General features: G+C 40.6%; 1 long non-coding RNA gene across 2 annotated transcripts; it reads left to right on the forward strand.

Annotated features, from left to right (window-relative positions):
• Positions 1–4668: 4668 nt before the first annotated feature.
• LOC149466214 (uncharacterized) lies at positions 4669–20785 on the forward strand. 2 transcript variants are annotated; one of them, XR_016312114.1, is made up of 5 exons: positions 4669–4683; positions 7827–7971; positions 9729–9807; positions 14272–14356; positions 20463–20785. It is a non-coding gene; the product is annotated as an uncharacterized LOC149466214 (long non-coding RNA). The 2 variants fall into 2 exon arrangements; XR_016312113.1 differs by lacking the exon at positions 7827–7971.
• Positions 20786–21578: the final 793 nt, after the last annotated feature.

Below are 21578 nucleotides of genomic sequence, written 5' to 3' on the forward strand. Positions count from 1 at the left end.
CGGTCTCCCCAGAACCTGCATTCACTATATCTGCTCTCCACGGACCCTGCATTCACTATATCCGCTCTCCCCAGACCCCGCATTTACTAGATCCGCAATCCCCGGACTGCCCATTCACTATATCCGTTCTCCCAGGACCCCGCATTCACTATATCCGCTCTCCCCCCCCGGACCCTGCATTCACTATATCCGCTCTCCCCAGACCCTGCATTCACTATATCCGGTCTCCCCCCGGACCCTGCATTCACTATATCCGGTCTCCCCCCAGACCCTGCATTCACTATATCCGCTCTCCCCGGATCCCGCATTCATTATATCTGGTCTCCCCGTATCCTGTATTCACTATACTTGGTCTCCCCGGACCCTGCATTCACTATATCCGCTCTCCCCGACTCTGCATTCACTATTTCCGCTCTCCCCAGACCCCGCATTCACTATATCTGGTCTCCCCGTACCCCGCATTCACTATATCTGGTCTCCCCGTACCCCGCATTCACTATATCTGGTCTCCCCGTACCCCGCATTCACTATATCTGGTCTCCCCGTACCCCGCATTCACTATATCTGGTCTCCCCGTACCCCGCATTCACTATATCTGGTCTCCCCGTACCCCGCATTCACTATATCTGGTCTCCCCGGACCCCGTATTCACTATATTTGGTCTCCCCGGACCCTGTATTCACTATATCCGCTCTCCCCGACTCTGCATTCACTATATCTGGTCTCTCCAGACCCTGCATTCACTATATCTGGTCTCCCACAGTACACAGAACATGGAAATGCTATTATTTTATTAATATAAACTGCTAAATCCCTTTTCTCATCAGCAGTATAGAGCTGTCTTGTGACTTCTATCAGTGTCCAGCCGAGCACTAGTTAAAGCTTGTAGGAGGAGTTTTCATTCTCCCCTTATTGTCCTATGAGGCTGCATAACCCCTGACCAGGGGCGGACTGACAACTCATTGGGCCCCTGGGCAATAAGAGATCATGGGGCCCCTGTGTCCTTGCCCATAGTCCAAGAAAGGCTATAAAAAAGGTACCAGGGCATTTCATGGGGCCCCCTACTGACCCTGGGCCCTCGGACAGTGCCCGAGTCCTCGAATGGTCAGTCCGCCCCTGCCCCTGACACGTCTGGACAGTGCTGATCACCCACGCCAGCATGCCTTTGGAGTGTGGGAGGAAACCCACACAGGCACAGAGAGAATATGCAAACTCCAGGCAGGTGGTGCTGTGGCAGGGGTTTGAACCGATGACCCTAGTACTGCCAGGTGGAAGTGCTAACCACTGAGCCACTGTGCTGCCCAATGACAAAGGTTTCCCACCCCTATCTCTCTATAAATGTGGATCAGATTTCTGGGGAAGTCGCAGATGGGGAGTTTCTTTTTTTCACAAAATCTGGCCATAGACGGATCAAATCTCCACTGGTTCAGCAGGGAACGGCTAAGATTTGGGCAGGCTGATTGTACTGATGTCAACCAATCGATCGACTGCAGGACAACCAGCCTGTTGGGTTTTTGCCAACATCTATAGCCACCAGCAGTGATCATTGTGTTCTGCCAGTAGGGAATGATTGCTGTGGGAGGGATCCCGCCATCAACACTAGCCCGGGTTCACACTGATGCGGTGCGGAATTTGCAGTGTTTTCTGTGCGAATTCCGCATAGCATCAGAATCGCACCCCATTCGTGCGAACCGCTGTGGGTGTGTATGTTAAGTTAACCCCCTTCAAGTCCAGACACTTTCACCCCCTTCCAGTCCAGGCCAATATACAGCTTTCAGCGCTGTCACACTTTGAATGACAATTGCGCGGTCATGCAACACTGTACCCATATGAATTGTTTAGCATTTTTTTTGAGACAGATAAAACTTTATTTTGGTGGTATTTATTCACCACTGGGATTTTTATTTTTTTTACTATATAAATGAAAAAGTCCAAATATTTTTTAAAAATAGTGTTTTTCTTATACAATTTTGAAAATAAATAATCTTTCTTCATAAATCTTGGCCAAAGTGTATTCATCTATCTTTTTTGTAAAAAAAAAAAAAAACCCAAATTAGTTTATAACCAAAAATTATTTACATTTTTATTTTAATTTTTTATATTATTATTTATGTTTTGGGGGGGGGGGTTACATACTGTTATCCTAGCAGTACAGTGTCAACATTCAGTTATATTTTTAGCAAAAAAATAACCCAAATTAGTTTAAAATAAATTTTAATTTTTCAAAAAAATGTTTTTTGCATTATTATTTTATTTTTTATAATATTATTTATGGGGTTTTTTTACATACTGTCACCCTAGCAGTACAGTGTCACCATGGTAACACTGTACTACTTGTGGGGGGTGATGAAGATTTATTGATTTTTTTTTACACTGATTGCTTTTACACCCATAAAGGCTGTAAAGACAATCATTTCTCCTTCTCTCTGGCTGTATTCCTGCAGCCATTGAGAAATACTGTGTGAGCTGTGATTGGTCAGAGCTTGTCACATGGTACAAGGCTGTTGTGAATAGCCTTGTACCATATGATCTCTGTGATCATTCACAGATTTCACACGTAGTAAGCAATGATGTCAGCAGTGACATCTTGCTTAGTACTATTCATGTGATCACTGATTAGCCAATCAGTGACCACATGATCGGGATATCACACAGAGGTCCTGTACAGCGATCTTTGTTCGTGGTGCCGCACGATCCCAGGGAGTGCGCACAGGCAATGGATGCGAGGGGACGTTTATCCGTACAGCAGTGCCGCGTGCTCCCAGGTGGCATGCACAGTCAGGGAAGCGGGAGGACGTTTATAAACGGCCACCCGTTCCTGCACTGCTCCCGTCCGGCCCACGTACATTTTTATTTTAACCCCTCACCCTCCTGAGGATTCCCCCCCCCCCCCCCCTTCCTGACCAGGACATTTTTTGCGTTACGGTGGTGAGTTACTTTAACTGACAATTGTGCTGTCATTCAACGCTGCACCCAAATGAAATTTACGTCCATTTTTCCCCACTAATTGAGCTTTCTTTCAGTGGTATTTGATCTCCTCTGCATTTTTTATTTTTTGCGCTATAAACAAAACAAAAAACAACAATTTTGATATTTTTAGCTATTAAACATATCCAGTAAAAAAATTTTAAAAAATCGAATTTCATCATAAGTTTAGGCCAAAATGTAATCTGCTCTGTGTCTTTGCTAAAAAAATAAAATCCTGATAGGTGTAAATTAATTGGTTTACGTGAAAGTTATAGCATCTACAAATGGCAGTATAGATACTGGGATTTTTTTTTTCTACTAGTAATGGCGGCAATCAGTGACTTATAGCGGGACTGCGGCGGGTATTCTGAGCCTGAGGGGTAACTGACTTGGTGTCACTGACATGCCCAGTGACACCAATACAGTGATCAGTGCTAATAAAAAGCACTGACATTGTACTAATGACACTGGGCAGGAAGGGGTTAACATTTGGGGCGATCAAAGGGTTAACTGTGTAAGCACTTTGCTTTGTATGGATCTGCTATGCACAGCCATACAAAGCAATGTGCAGGAGCTGACAGATCTGTATAGTTTACATACAGGTCTCTCCCCTGACAGTTATTATTTCAGGTACTTATATAGCGCCATCAATACGCAGCGCTTTACATATATATTGTACATTCACATCAGTCCCCGCCCCTGAGGAGCGTACAGTCTATGGTCCCTAACTCACATTCATACGTACACATACTAGAGCCAATATAGACAGGAGCCAATTCACCTACCAGCATGTCTTTGGAGTGTGGAAGGAAACTGGAGTACCCAGAGGAAACCCACGCAGGCACACCCACACAGAAGAAAAATATATTTGAAATATATTTTAAAAATATTATTCCCAAATATATTGCCATATATTTGAAATGCTACAATTTTGCCAATATTCAATATATATATATATATATATATATATATTATTATTATACAGTATTTATATAGCGCCAAAGGCTGTGCTCAGCGCTGTACAGTAGCAAGGGGGACATAACACCTTTGACATTTTTATATAATTCTTGTATAAGTGTCTCTGCTGGGTTTCAGATCTACTCTCTATATTAAATCCATGTCCCATGGTTGTCTATGGCAAGCAGACCACTAGGCAGCTTCGTAGCGTTGCTCATCCATCCATCCATTTATTTAAAGGTGAGCAGTGCAGTGCATCACCAGGGAAGGATTTTTATTTTATATATATATGTGTAACTTTCCATTTATTTATTTTTCACTGTGCACACTTCTTATGGTTTATATGATTTTATGATTGTCACTAGTTTCAATGGTTTTATTTTTATATATATATATATATATATATATATATATATATATATATATATATATATATATATATATATATATATTAATTATTATTTGTTTTTTTTTGTTTTTTTTATAGACCTTTTGTGTTTACTTACACTATGTCAATTGCCCCTGTGACTCCTCCACCTGCACAGGGGAGTATCCAGGATGGCCCATGTGACCTTTGGTTTAACTAGTAGTGAGCATATAAAAGAGGGAGCAGACATTTGGTCAGTTGGCTCTGAGGAAGAGGCAAGTCCTCGAAACACGGCAGCCTTTTGGATGTCTATACTCCCTATTACGGACTGTTACTCAGCGCGGTGTTGACCCAGCTGTTCTTTATGATGTGCCTTGACTATATTGTCATTTGTGAGTACAACACCTACTTTATTTTTTATTAAACATTTTTTATGGTAATGCACTAGGCCTGTGCGCCCTCTGTTTCTTCTTTCCTCATTCAGGAACAATACAATACACGAGGGGTTCGAGGGCCCTGCTCTTTCAAGCTTACAATCTAGGAGGGAGGGGAAAGTGGTACAGGAGGAAGTGGCTGTGGGGGATGGAGTGGTGGGAGGAGTGGAGGAGATCGGTTGTTAGGTGAGGGTGGGGTAGGCTTCCCTAAAGAGATGGGTTTTCAGGGTGCGCCTGAAGGTGAGGAGGGTAGGAGACAGTCTGATGGATTGGGGCAGGGAGTTCCAGAGGATGGGGGAAGTCCTGAAGAAAACCTGCAATCGGGCATGGGAGGAGGAGACCAGGGAGCTAGAGAGTAAGAGGTCCTGTGAGGAGCTAGGGCACGGGTAGGGTAGTATTTGGGTATCAGGTCGGTTAGGTAGTTTGGGGCGGCACCAGGAACCAGTCCTCGGGGAAAATAAAAACCTAACCCCACCAGGACCCCACATCTCCCATACCAAACGACGGGAACCACTGAACCAATGACAACGGCAAAACTGGAGGGAAAGTTTCTTCTCCTCAGACCAAGCTCCCACTGACCCTCAAGGAGATCCTCCCTTCCACTAATCCACATCTGCTGCCCCCAACCGCACCCGGACCCACCCTCTCAACCACCAATTAGGTAAGTCTTTCCATCCCCTTTTAAATTCACCAATCAGTATGTCTGTCTCTAGCCTTCCCAGCAAACTCAGTCATGTGGGGCCCACACGTATGCTGCGCATACAGTTCCTGGACCTTTCTCTGCCTCTTCTATAGATCTTCATTTTTGTGGATTGGTCTTTTAACCACTTCAAGTCCGGACACTTTCACCCCCTTCCTGTCCAGACCAATTTTCAGCTTTCAGCGATATCACACTTTGAATGCCAATTGCACAGTCATGCAACTCTGTACCCATAAGAATTTTTTAGCATTTTTTTGAGACAGATAAAACTTTATTTTGGTGGTATTTATTCACCACTTGGATTTTTTTTTTTTGCTATATAAATGAAAAAGTTCAAAAATTTTGAAAAATGTGTTTTTTCTTATAAAATTTTGCAAATAAATAATCTTTTTTTCATAAATCTTGGCCAAAATGTATTCAGTTATCTTTTTAGTAAAAAAAATAAATAACCCAATTAGTTTATAACCAAAAAGTATAATTTTTCTAAATATTTTTTACATTTTTATTTTATTTTTTTATATTATTATTATTATTATTATTATTATTATTTTTTATTTTTTTTTTACATACTGTCACCCTAGCAGTACAGTGTCACCATAGTGACATTGTACTACTTGTGGGGATGACGAAGATTTTTTTTTTTTTTTGTACACTGATTGCTTTTACATCCTTTATTGGTGTAAAAGCAATCATTTCTCCTTCTCTCTGGCTGCATTCATGCAGCCATTGAGAAATACTGTGTGAGCTGTGATTGGTCACAGCTTGTCACATGGTACAAGGATGTTGTGAATAGCCCTGTACCATGTGATCTCTGTGATCATTCACAGATTTCACAAGTAGTAAGCAATGATGTCAGCAGTGACATCTTGATCACTACTATTCATGTAATCACTGACTTGCCAATCAGTAATCACATGATCGGGACCTCACACAGAGGTCCTGTACAGCGATCAGTGTTCCGCTGTGTCCAGAGGACACCAGACCGCAGTGCTGCACGCTCCCAGGGAGCACATACAATCTAAAATGTTGGGCGCCGTTTATGAATGCCAGCCCACCCCTGGACTGCCCCCGTCTGGCCATTTATATACATGGGCCGGAAGGGAAGTGGTTAAGTTCAAATTTTTTTTTTGAAGCGCCGCACTTCTGTATATTATTGTTACCTGCAGTATTGTGGTGGCTGTTCATGTAGATTGAATTATTTATTTCATCTTTTTATTTGAAATCCTTTTACATACCATAGCGCGGAATTGTAAAGATTTTTTGACAACTCAAAAGGAGACCTGAGCTAAGCAATCCGGGGGGCTGTTGATGACCAACTTCTGGAAATGCTGGTGGACTTGATGCCTCTGGTTACTTTGAGATTGGAACCTGAACAAAGCCAAGCAACTAGCCTGATGGGAGCCACTTTGGGTGGGGGGCCCATGGAACCCCGCTCACTTTGGAGAGGTGGGGAGAGCGGCTATAGCGAATGCAGGGTCCGAGGAGAGCAGATATAGTGAATGCAGGGTCCGGGGAGAGCGGATATAGTGAATGCGGGGTCCTGAGTTTAGGATGCTTGTTGCTGCCCGCTCCTAAATTGCCATATTGTTTACTGGTTGTTAAGGATGCTGGCGGCTGCCCATTTTCTCAACAACCAGCTAAAGTCACACAACGCACAAAACAATAAATGCAGAAAAAATGCAAAACCCCCACCCCCCAAAAAAATGTGAGTTCACCCCACACCGGAGAGGGATCCAGCAGCAGACGGACAGTCGGGTCAGCCAGGGAGAGGAGAAGGGGGACGGGGGATGGGTCGTCTGAGAGAAACCGACACTGCAGCACAGTCTTCTCTCACACACATAGCTGGGAGAACAGAAGAGGGGTTGCCCTGCTCACTCTTAAGTACAGAGCTGGGCGCCTTGCTGCTGCAGTGGTAACCCGAGGCTTCTTGTCGGGTTACCATGGCAACAGGCCCTGTCTCCCAGGTCTCTGGACCTGCCCAGGGGACAAGGCCTTTGCCCCTGTCCTGCATGGAGCCTAAAAAGATATGGAGAGGGGGCAGGGAGGGGGTGGGGGCCTGTTTGTGGATTCCCTCAGCAGGGGGACAGGGGGTGAGGGGGTGCTGCGGGCTGCTTGTGTCAGGGACACAGAGGATTAGAAGTCCCAGCATGGACGTGACAGAAGAGTGAGGGACTGCTGAGGGGTGGGTGGGGGGGGGTGTCAGGCAGCAAGCCTAGAGGATGGGGGAGGAAGGGCCAGCTCCGTGACAACCGGTGTGAAAAAAAAAATTGCAAAATGTACCCAGAAAATGCATCAGCCGCAATCTACATAGATGTGAACCAAGGAGGTAATAATTGATCACCGAAATACAAATATAAAAGAGATCTTAGATGATTTACCGTTATTAATCTCAATGTATCAGGACCGCATGGAGGCGGCACAACGCGGATCTTGAAGCCGCCATAACCTGCCACACGGAGCGCTCTGCTGATGAAAGGAACAAATATTTAAAGAAATAAAATCAACTCATTATGTGTCAGATGCATCCGCCTGTGATCTTCAGAAAGGTGAGAATTACAAACAGAAAGGAAGGTTAACCCCTTCCAGTCCAGACACTTTCACCCCCTTCCTGTCCAGGCCTTTTTTCAGCTTTCAGCTCTATCACACTTTGAATGACAATTGCGCGGTCATGCAACACTGTACCCATATGCATTTTTTTGAGAGCGATAAAACTTTATTTTGGTGGTATGTATTCACCACTGGGATTTACTTTTTTTTTGCTTTATAAATGAAAGTCCAAAAATTTTGGAAAAAAAGTTTTTCTTATAAAATTTTGCAAATAAACAATCTTTTTTTCATAAATCTTGGCCAAAATTTATTCCATTATTAGTAAAAAAAAAAAAAAACCCAAATTAGTTTATAACCAAAAATTATATTTTTTCAAAAACATTTTTTTACATTTTTTTATATTATTTATGGGTTTTTTTTACACTGCTTTTACACCCATAAAGGCTGTAAAAGCAATCATTCCTGCAGCCATTGAGAAATACTGTGTGAGCTGTGATTGGTCACAACTTGTCACATGGTACAAGGCTGTTGTGAATAGCCCTGTACCATGTGATCTCTGTGATCATTCACAGATTTCACACGTAGTAAGCAATGATGTCAGGAAGTGACATCTTGCTTACTACTATTCATGTGATCACTGATTGGCCAATCAGTGATCACATGATCGGGACCTCGCACAGAGGTTCCGTACAGCTATCCCAGGGAGCACGCACAGTCCAAAATGGCAGGCTCCATTTTTGAACGGCAACCCGCCTCTACACTGCCTCCATCCGGCCGTTTTTATACATGGGCCGGATGGGAAGTGATTAAAGGAGGACTGTACTGAGAAAAATACGGGGACTGCTACTAGTGACCACCATATTCTGCTGGACCGGATGCTGGATCGGATGCTGGACCGAATGCTGGATCGGGTGCTGGATCGGATGTTGTAATACTTCTAGTTGATAACTTGACACAAGCCAAGCAATCAGTTGTTTTTGCAGATCTTCCTGAAGGCTGCTGATCACATGTCCAGGAGGACTCATCACTTCATGTCCAATATTGATAAGATGGAGAACTCGGCTTCTGTATATTAAGTACAAACCAGGATTTAGGATCCCTGTCTACACAGCTGACCATCTAAAATGTCCCACACTGACGTTCCCTTCAAGACCACCTAACTGGAGAAATGCTGTACAACAGGGGTCTCCAAACTGCGGCCCATGGGCCGAATGTGGCCCTTGTTTGCATTTATCTGGCATTTAGGGCACTGTTCCTCCCACCGACACCAACGATGGGGCACTGTTCCTCCCACCGACACCAACGATGGGGCACTGTTCCTCCCACCGACACCAACGATGGGGCACTGTTCCTCCCACCGACACCAACGATGGGGCACTGTTCCTCCCACCGACACCAACGATGGGGCACTGTTCCTCCCACCGACACCAACGATGGGGCCCTTTCTTTTAATGGAAACTGACTGAACACAAAATAATTGTCCAAAATGTCACCACACCGCTGTATATGGCACAGACATTTCGGCTGGATTTGCACTTACATTGAATTTGGCTTCAAAACAATCAAAAGAGCAGATCATGAGAGAAATAAACTGCTGACTGGGTACTGATATTTGTCCCAACTGCAGGCTGTAAAGTAAATATTTGGATGAATTCTTGTGACATTGAGTATTTGTACCTAAGAAAGATGTGACTTTTACATCAAACTTTAATTAAAACTTCTATTAACTCAACTTGTTTGTCTTCTAATATATAAGCCGACCCCGTTCTTCGTTGGGTAGACCTTCACTGAAGTCTTCCAGCCGTCTACATTCTCAGCACCAACTGAACCCCCCGGTGAGTATACGCTGGAGTATTATTACCTTATTATTACTCCAAATTTCATTTTTATATGGAAAGAAATCTCGGTTTTGTTTTCAGGATAAATTTAAATGACTGCTCTGTTTTGATTTTAAATGCTGGCAAGGTCCCTTATGTCATTCTTCCCAAAATGGCTTATTTTGCCCCATGAATCCCACATGGAAGAAAAATATATTTTTTAAATATATTTTAAAAATACATTCTTAATATATTCTTCCCAAATATATTGACATATATTTCATATACTACATATTTCAAAAAATATATTCAGAACACATGCTGCAATATATATCAAAGTGTAATTTGGAATGCATTTACAAGTATATTTAAATGCACATATGTGACATATATTTACAATATATTTGCCTACGCTCATATATTTTAACATGTATTCTTAAAAATTTTAAATTAAATATATTTTCTAAAGGCATATATATATTTTCTTAATCTATTCTTCCCAAATATATTGACATATATTTCAAATACTACAATTTTGGCCATATCCAATATATTAATATATATATATATAATGTTAAATCTAATGAATATGGCCAAAATTGTAGTATTTGAAATATATTCACAATATATCTATTTGTGAAATATATTCACAAATATATACACACACACACACATATATATATATATATATATATATAATTTGTGAATATATTATTAAAAATATTAAATTATTAAATATTTAGAACACATGCTGCAATATATATCAAAGTGTAATTTACACTGACACTAATTGCAATTTAAAAAGACACAGATGTTGGACATTAACCTCTAATTGGCATTGTAACCCGTGTGTTTCACTTTGTGTGTCTGTACCAAGGCCGAACATTCCAGGGGGCGGAGACTTCTGATCCCGGCCATTTGGTGGATTTATGTTATCAAATAGTTGTTTGACTCCTTTTTAAATCATAATGATAAGAAATGGCTTCATATGATCATCATCCTTCAATAAAAGAGCATTTTTGGCATGATGAGTCATATTTTCAATATCAATGCCAAAATTTCACAATTTCTGCCAGGGTATGTAAACTTTTGAGCACAACTGTGTATTTAAAAATATATTTTTAAAATATATTTTATTCAGATTTTTTTTAACATATAACAGTCATTTTAACATATTATTTTTACATGGATTTGTAAATGCATTCCAAAAATGTAGATTAAATGTATTTTCTAAGACATATATTTGAAAATGTATTTTTAAAAATACATTTTCAAATATGTATTTTTAATATATAAAAATTGCATTTCAACATACGATATAGATAGAGAGAGAGATATATATATATATATATATATATATATATATATTTTTTTTTTTCGAAATATATTGAATATGGCCCAAATTGTAGTATTTCAAATATGTCAATATAATTTATATTTGAGAAGAATATTTTTAAAATATATTTATTATTTATTTATTTCAGGTACTTATATAGTGCCGTCAATTTACGCAGCGATTTACATATACTGTATATTGTACATTCACATTAGTCCCTAACCCTCAAGGGGTGTACAATCTAAGGTCCCTAACTCACATTCATACATACACATACTAGGGACAATTTAGACAGGATCCAATTAGCCTACCAGCATGTCTTTAGAGTGTGGGAGGAAACGGGAGTACCTGGAGGAAACCCACGCAGGCACAGGGAGAACATGCAAACTCCAGGCAGGTGGTGCCGTGGCTGGGATTCAAACCAACAACCCTAGTGCTGTCAGGCGGAAGTGCTAACCATTTAGCCACTGTGCTGCCCATCTAAAATATATTTTTATTCCACGTGGGGTGCTACCCATATGGAAGAGAAATATATTTCCAATATATTTAGAAAAAACATTATACATGAGACATATATTTCCAATATATTGGCCTACACAAATATATTTTAACATGTATTCCAAAAATGTAAATTAAAATATATTTTCTAAAGGCATATATTTAAAAATATATTTTTTAAAATATTTTCCAGATATTTTTGAACATCTAAAAAATGCATTTAATCATAGATTTTTAAATATACTTGTAAATGCATTCCAAACTACACTAGCATGTGTTCTGAAAATGTTTAATAATATATTCACAAATATATTGAAATATATTGAATATGGCCAAAATTGTAGTATTTGAAATATATGCCAATGTATTTGGGAAGAATATAATAAGAACGTATTTTTAAAATACATTTAAAATAAATTTTTGACTCGTGGGTATGTATGAATGTGAGTTAGGGATCCTATATTGTACACCCCTTGAGGGTTAGGGACTGATGTGAATTTACACACGCACGCACGCACGCACGCACGCACACACACACACACACGAATTTTTTTCATATATTACAAAAATGTGAACAATATTTTTAAAAATACATTTAATCTACATTTTTGGAATGCATTTACAAGTATATGTAAAAATATATGTTAACTGCTTCCCTACCGCCCTATAGCAGAAATACCGCTGCAGGACGCACGGGTGAGCAAAATCACATATATATACGTGATTGCGCATTTCCGGGTAGAGGAAGCGCCTACCTGTGCCGCCATGGCTGTCAATTACCGGGTCCTGGTCGGTGATTACTCGCCGGCGCCCGGTGATTTCCGAGAATCTCCGATGGGGAGGAGAACTGTTTTGTTCACTAACAGTTCTCCTCCCTGTCAGCTCGGGCACACTGCACAGAACAGCAACCCAGAGCAGTGTGATTACAGTGAAGCACACAGATCCTGCCCCCTAGTAAAACACACCCAGCACACAGTTAACCCTTTGATCACCCCTCATGATAACCCCTTCCTGCCCAGTGTGATTAGTACAGTGTGTCAGGGATCTCAGGGTCCGCCGCTGCGCACGGGTCTGCGCATGCGGAGAATATCAATGCGCACCAGCATGCAGGCGCTAGGACATAGGCGACCGCAGCAACAATCCCGGCCGCGCATGCGCACTCGTGCACGCGGTTGCGCGCCTGGCACCAATGACAGTGCAGGGCGCACTATTTAAATTGACCCCTTGCAATGCTCAAATTGCCGTAAGGTCTTGTTCCTGTTGTTCCTGCTCGTTCTGTTCCTGAGATTGCCTTGTTGCCGACCTAGCCTGACCCTGATTGCTGTTGACAGTCTCCTGCCCTGACCCCTGGCTCATCTTGACTTCTCTTCTGCATGTTCCTGATTATCTGACGTCCTGCTGCTGAACCTGGCCTGTGACCTGATTACTCTCTGCCTACTGCTCTAAACTGTTTTGCCTCCGCTGTTACCGACCTGGCCTGCCTGACTTTGCTATCTCTCCACGGTGTCATCCGTCCATCCATCCTGCCCAGATCTGCTCCATCCCTTCACAGCAGGCTCTTATCCATTACGTGCCACTGGCGTTTACCTCTACCGCAGCTGGGTGTACTCGGGGGCTGCGACCGGGTCTCAGCCTGCTCCAAGTCCATCCCCACCATCAGGGGCTCTGGTGAATAAGCAGACTGAGGCTTAGACTCCGCGCCCTGGGGAATCCCAGCCTCTGGATCTCTAGAGTCACCGGCAGTCGGTACCTGACACAGTGTCATTGCTTTTTTTTAGCACTGATCACTGTATTGGTGTCACTGAGGATGTCAGTGGCAGTTAGTCAGTTCCCCCCAGTGTCAGAATGTCCGCCGCAGTCCCGCTATAAGTTGATGATCGCTGCCATTACTAGTAGAAAAAAAAATCCCAGTATATATACTGCCATTTGTAAACGCTATAATTTTTGTGTAAACCAATTAATTTACACGTGTTGGGATTTTTTGTAGAATTTTGGCCATATTCAATATATTAAAAAAAATAATAAATTGTGTGAGTGTGTGTGTGTGTGTGTGTGTATGTATGTGTGTATGTGTGTATGTGTGTATATGTGTATATATATATATATATATATATACATACATACATACATACATACATACATACATACATACATACATACATACATACACTATATGTTGATATGTGTTTTTTTTAAAATACAAATTTTCAAATATAGGTCTTTGAAAATACATTTAATCTACATTTTGGGAATGCATTTACAAATATATGTAAAAATCTGTTAAAATTACTTTTTTAATGTTAAAAAATCTGAAGAATATATTTTAAAAATATACATATTTTTACATATATGCCTTTAGAAAATATATTTTAAATTTAAATTTTTTAGAATACATGTTAAAATATATTATTGTACGCCAATATATTGTAAATATATGTAAAATATATAATTTTTTTCGAAACATATTGGAAATATATTTCTCTTCCATGTGGGTAAGGTTGCCCACCCCTGGTTTAGAGCAAACACACATTGGACCTTTTTATTGTATTGGAACCATTTTATGTGTGTCTAACATTAGAGGGCCTCGTGTTATTTGAGTCATAGTTTCACATTTTGTCTTTTTCTTCCTATGAATCTAAATGATCCAGAGAGCTCAAAGATGTTCACCTTGAAGAAATGCCTGTTACTCCTCTTCTTTCTTGGAACCATCAACTTATCTCTCTGTGAGCAAGAGTAAGTATGTAGAAGACTGTTACAATAATACTACAGACATTTTAAAAGGTTCTAAAGTCAAAGTGTCCCATATGGAAGAAAAATATATTTGAAATATATTTTAAAAATATTCTTCCCAAATATATTGCCATATATTTGAAATGCGTTTTTTATTACAAAATATCTGAAAAATATTTTTAAAAAAATACATTTCAAATATACTTTATGTCTTTAAAAATACAACTCTACATTTTTGGAATGCATTTACAAATATATGTAAAAATTATGTTAAAATTACTTTTTTATATGTTAAAAAAATCTGAAGAATATGTTTTAAAAAAATATATTTTTAAAAATAAATTTAACATATAAAAAAGTCATTTTAACATATATTTATAAATGTGCTAGTCATTCTAAGATTACCCTCCCCCCTAGACTGACAATGCTGCTGTCCAGAGGTGTCTCTGGTCGTCCTTAATCCATTCAATTTCCAATTTTAGAAGGTTGGTTTGATTTCCTAATGGTTAGTGGGGTTATATCGATGATTGTTTGTTTTTGACCGCAATTGGATTTCCAGTTTCAGAAGTTTGGTTTGATTTCCTAAAGGTTAGTGGGGTTATAGCGATGATTGTTTTTGACCGTAATTGGATTTAGTGGGGTTATATCGATGGTCTGGATACACTTTTAGGGTCTTTTGAAGAAAACTAGTTGATCCCATGGGGATGATTTACTAAAGGCAAATTGACTGCACTTTGAAAAGTTGCTTTATCATGGTTATGTAATAATTTATTTTTTGGGGGTTTTATTTGACATGTGCGAAGAGAGATCACAGAAACACTTGTAGGTATAAAATTTAGTTAAGAAATGGCAGATGCAGATAACAAATTTAATAATATTACAAAATGTAACTAGAATACTTAGCTATAGATGACTTTTTCACCACGGATCCCCTGTCTTATGCGGTGTGGCACAGATGATCAGATCAGGCGCTTGCATAATAGCAGCTCTGAGATGAGACTGCTTAGTAGAAGTTTTGGCTGTGGTATATACAGACTAGTAAGTAGAATGTGGCCAATCACAAACTCTGAATAACAGGAGATATATCATGGGCTCGGCTGGTCTGATGTGGGGGTGCAGTAAAATTGGTCAGGGGGACATCATACAGAAACAGGAATCAGTAGCGCAGTGTACAGGGGGTCAGTAGGGCAGAGGATAGGGGTCAGCATATTGTAGGGCAGTGTATGGTGGATTAGCAGGGCAGTGTATAGGGGTCAGTAGGTCAGAGGACAGGGGCAGCAGGGCATTATGTATTGGGTCAGTAGGGCAGAGGATTAGCGTTGAGGAGGTGAGTGTGCAGGAGTCAGCAGGCCAGTGTATGGGGGTAATCAGGGCAGAGGACAGGGAGAATCAGGGCAGTGTTTAGTGGTCAGTAGGGCAAACAATGGGAGGTCAGCAGATGAGTGTACAGGAGTCAGCAGGGTAGAGGACGGGGGGTCAGCAGGGCAAAGGACAGGGGGTCAGCAGGGCAAAGGACAGGGGGTCAGCAGGGGAGTGTACAGGGGTCAGCAGGGAAGAGGACAGAGAGTCAGCAGGGGAAAGGACAGGGGGTCAGCAGGGCAGAGTTTAAAAGGGCAGTATACAGGGGGGTCAGCAAGGCAGAGGACAGGGGGTCAGCAGGTGAGTGTACAGGGGTAAGCAGAGCAGAGGACAGGGGGTCAGACGGGCAGAGTTTAAAAGGGCAATATACAGGGAGATCAGCAGGGCAGAGGACAGGGGGTCAGCAGGCAAGTGTACAGGGGTAAGTAGGGCAGAGGACAGGGGGTCAGCAGGCGAGTGTACAGGGGTAAGTAGGGTAGAGGACAAGGGGTCAGCTGGGCAGATGACAGGGGGTCAGCAGGGCAGAGGACAGAGTTTAAAGGGGCAGTATAAAGGGGGGTCAGCAGGTTAGTGTACAGGGGTAAGTAGGGCAGAGGACTGGGGGTCAGCTGGGCAGATGACAGAGTTTAAAAGGGCAGTATACAGGGGGTCAGCAGGCGAGTGTACAGGGGTAAGTAGGGCAGAGGACAGGGGGTCAGGAGGCTAGTGTACAGGGGTAAGTAGGGCAGAGGACTGGGGGTCAGCTGGGCAGTATACAGGGGGTCAGCAGGGCAGAAGATGGGTTAGCAGAGTAAAGAACAGTGGCAGTGTTTTGTGGCAGAAATGATATCCTCTGTTGCTTTCTGTGGGCACAGCTCATGCTGAACGTGACCCATTCAAGTGAAAGAGGCTTCTCTGCAGGGACCCCACAACTGTGTGCAATGCATGAGGTTGTGGTGCACTAGTGGGGGTTCCAGGGGTTCAAGCAGGCAGTGAGGAGGTGATACAACACTCCCTCACTGCCTACAAAAACCTTCCTGGGGGGACGCAACTAAAATCTGAGGGAGCACAGCCCACCTAGATCCAGCCATGGCCTTGGCCATCCTGATTCGTTTGTAATGACATTCCTATAGTGTGAAGTCATCTAAGGTAACCGGGCTTAGACCTCATTCTTAGATATTGTCAGCCAATCACAACAAATTTCCCCATAAAAAGGACAGTTGCTCCAGAGCTTAATAAATGAGCAGAAACTCTGCTGACTTCCATCAGCCAATCACATGCAAAGGAAAATGCTTTTCGAAATTTTCCTTGCATGTGATTGTTTGACTGACTGGACCAGTCGCTGGTTGTGGGTGAGCGATTGTGTGGGGCAAGCAATGCAGGCCATACATGGTTCAAATTCAGAACGATTTTTCGTCCAAAAATTGAAACCGTCCTTCACTCGGTAATCCGATGGCACCACCAATGATTTCAAAAATTGGCCGTCCAAGTCATAAAGTTCACCCCGTATAACAGGCGAAACTTCTGTTCCTTCTGGGTCACGGGTCATGCGCATATTCTAAACGATTGTACGATTTGAACATCGTTGAGTCGAAAATAGGTCGTTTTTCCCGAATTTTCCAGCATGCCTGATCACCAAAAAGGGGAGGAACCGCGAAAATTGTCCGGTGCCATTGACCCGCTAACAGAGAGAAAAATCGGCCAATTATTCTTAGGTCCGATTTTTGGACGAAAAATCGGTCGAATTTTGACCCATGTATGGCCGGCCTAAAGAGATGTCCCTCCAGTAGGTTGGGCTCAATGGTGGATACTGGCGATGAACCCTCTTAGGGCATGGCCTGCTAACTCTGGTATGGCCGTAAGGTTGTTCCCACGTGTAGACTTGGAATAAAAGGAAAGAAGGCGTGACCGATGTCCAAAAGAACGCATGTTCGATGGTAAATTAATAGCGACAAGTATATCAAGCCAACGCGTTTCGGGGAAAAAGGGCTCTCCCTTCTTCAGGAGTGTTGCTGCATGCTATCAACCTCTTCCCGTCTGGCCCATGTCGATAAACGTCCCCTCGCATCCATTGCCTGTGAGCGCTCCCTGGGATCGTCCAGCACCATGAACACCGATCGCTGCACAGGACCTCTGTGTGAGGTCCCGATCATGTGATCACTGATTGGCCAATCAGTGATCACATGAATAGTAGTAAGGAAGATGTCACTTCCTGACATCATTGCTTACTACGTGTGAAATCTGTGAATGATCATAGAGGTCACATGGTAGAGGGCTATTCACAACAGACTTGTACCATGTGACAAGCTGTGACCAATCACAGCTCACACAGTATTTCTCAATGTCTGCAGGAATGCAGCCAAAGAGAAGGAGAAATTATTGCTTTTACAGCCTTTATGGGTATAAAAGCAATCCGTGTAAAACAAAGAAACGTCGTCACCCCCCACAATAAGTACAGTGTCACTATGGTGTCCGGAAAAAGTTTTGGAGGTAAAACTGACAATGTGTCAGCTGAGGTTCCAGGGTCAGCAGTGACCACAGACATGAGCCATTGCTGCCCCCTGGAACCTCAGCGGTCACTTTGTTAGTTTTACCTTCAAAACTTCAGAAATGCCATCTATACCGGAGTGGGAATCATTCCCATTTATTAGCGTGCAGCAACAGCCCTGAAGAAGGGAGAGCCTTTATATGTTTTGTAAACATATTCTTCAGATTTTTTTTAATATATAAAAAAGTCATTTTAACATATATTTTTACCTATGTTTAAAAATTCATTCCAGAAATGTAGATTTGTATTTTTAAAGACATACAGTACATTTGAAATATATTTTTAATACACACATATATTTATATACACACACACACACACACACACACGTTGAAATCCATATTTTTTTTTTTACTAACTATATGCAAAATATTTTAAAAAATATATTTTAAAGTATATTGAAGTATATTTGAAATATGTTTTTAAAATACGTGTAAAGATTACTTTTTATATGTTAAAAAGTAATCACAAGAATATATTTTAAAAAAATAAATTTTTCAAAATATATATTTTGTAAATATAGTCTTCAGAATTTTTTAACGTATAAAAAACATCATTTCAACATATATTTTTACCTATATTAGTAAATGCATTCCAAAAATGTAGATTTGTATTTGTAAAGGCATACAGTAAATTTGAAATGTATTTTTAATACACACACACTAAAAAAAAAATATGTGTGTGTGTGTGTGCACTGCATGTTGAAATGCATTTTTTTTACTAAATATATGAAAGATCTTTTTGTGTTTTTTAAAATATGTGTAAAGATGACTTTTTTATATTTTAAAAATAAATCAAAAGAATATATATATAAAAAAAATTTTTAAAAATATATATTTTGTAAATACTGTATATTCTTCAGATTTTTTTAACGTATAAAAAAAGTAATTTCAACATATTTTTCATATATTTGCAAATGCATTCCAAAAATGTAGATTTGTATTTTTAACCACTTGCCTACAGGGCACTTATACCCCCTTCCTGCCCAGGCCAATTTCCAGCTTTCAGCGCTGTCACACTTTGAATGACAATTGCGCAGTCATGCAACATTGTACCCATATGAAATTTTTATCATTTTTTTGAGACAGAGCTTTAATCACCTCTGGAATTTTTATTTTTTCTTAAACAAACCCAAATAAAACTGAAAATTTTGGAAAAAAAAGTTCTTAGTTTTTGTTATACAATTTTGTAAATAAGTGATTTTTCTCCTTCACTGATGTGCGCTAATGAGGCTGGAGTGATGGGCACTTATAGGCTGCACTGATGGACACTGATAGGTGGCACTGATGGGCACTGATGAGGAGGCACTGGCAGGTTGCTCTGATGGGCATTGACAGGCATCACTGATGGGCACTGAAAGGCAGCATTGATACATGACACTGATAGGCGGCACTGACTGGCACCGATAGGCGGCACTAACTGGCAGCACTGATAGGCGGCACTAACTGGCATTGATAGGTGGCACTGACTGGCACTGATGGGTGACATTGAAAGGCAGCTCTGATGTGCACTGATATGTGGCATTGATGTGGCACTGATGGGCACTGGCACGTGGCACTGATGGGCACTGGCACGTGGCACTGATGGGCACTGGCACGTGGCACTGATGGAGCCACACTGATCATCAGGGCACACTGATAATCAGTGCTCTGATGATCAGTGTACATGTCCCCTTCGCAGAAAGCCGATTACCGGCTCTCCTCTGTCAGCGTGACAGCTCGAGAGGAGAGAAATGCCGATAACCGTCATTTCCGTGTTTACATGTGATCAGCTGTGATTGGACACAGCTGATCACATGACCGAGCCGACATCTTCGGCTCTTTCCGTGATCCGCTGTGTCCCTCGGCGATCAACGCGCTGCGCGCTCCCTGAGCTGCGCATGCGCAGTGTGAATGGGAGGACGTCATATGACGTCCTCCCAGAACGAGAGAACCACCTTGCGCCTGTAATTGTACTATAAGGCAGGCGGAAGGTGGTTAAAAACATACAGTATATTTGAAATTTATTTTTAAAAATAGTGTTCATTTATTTTGTAATGAAAATGCATTTCAACATGGAGAGGGAGAGGGAGAGAGAGATGAATACGGCCAAAATTGTAGTATTTAAAATATATTTTTCTTCCACGTGGGTATACAAAATACACATTTGTGGTCCCGGGGAAACAATTTTTGTGTAATAATCGATGTTGCTTTATTGGCCGATAATAATTGTATCTCCTCCCAGGAGAGAAGCCAATGAAGAGAGAAGAAGTGATGACGATGAAATGAATGCTGAAACAGAAGAGATAAAAAGAGGCTTGATCGGTACTGTCTTCAAAGTGGGGAAAAACATAGCATGTGGACTCATCAAGATTTGTTGAAACCTGAATTGGAAATCATCTGATGTGGAAATCATCTGATGTGGAAATCATCTGATGTGGAAATCATCTGACGAGGAAATCATCTGACGAGGAAATCATCTGACGTGGAAATCATCTGACGTGGATTATCATCGAGCTAAAATCACAACAGATGTCTTATAAATAATAAACACATTTCATACACTGACTTCTGGCATCATTATTTGGTGTGAGGAACCATCCTTAGTTGGGGGAAGTGATGTCCTTAGCAAATTCTCCAGGCAATGTAGATCCAGGAAGTCCGGATTGGCATCATGTGTCCGGGTGTCAGGCAACTCACATGCAAGAAAAATATATTTTAAGAACATTCTTCCCAAATATATTGACATATATTTGAAATGCTATAATTTTGGCCACATTCAATTTATTGAAAAATATATTTCAATACACACACACACACACACACACACACACGCGTTTTTTTATATATTACAAAGTATATGAAAAATATTTTTAAACATATATATTTTTTTTAAAATATGTTCTTCAGATTTTTTTTTATGTTAAAAAAAATCTGAAGTATATTTTTAAATATTTAAAATATTTTTTTTTAAATATGTTCAGATTTTTTTTTTTTAACATATAAAAAGGTAATTTTAGCATATATTTTTTACATATATTTGTAAATGCATTCCAAAAAAAATGTAGATTTGTATTTTTAAGGACGTACATAATTTATTTTTAAAAATAGTTTTCATATATTTTGTAAAAAAAAAAAAAAGACAAAGTATATTTGAAATGTATTTTTAATATAAAATAAATAAATATATATATAAATAATATATATATATATATATATATATACATACATACACACACACACACACACTGCATTTTAAAATGCATTTTTATTACAAAATATCTGAAAAAATATTTTTATAAATACATTTCAAATATACTGTATGTCTTTACAAATACATATCTACATTTTTGTAATGCAT

This window comes from Staurois parvus, unplaced genomic scaffold, assembly GCF_062004578.1.
Source record: "Staurois parvus isolate SC_StPar_1 unplaced genomic scaffold, SC_StPar_1.0 ptg000132l, whole genome shotgun sequence".
Classification (NCBI taxonomy): domain Eukaryota; kingdom Metazoa; phylum Chordata; class Amphibia; order Anura; family Ranidae; genus Staurois; species Staurois parvus.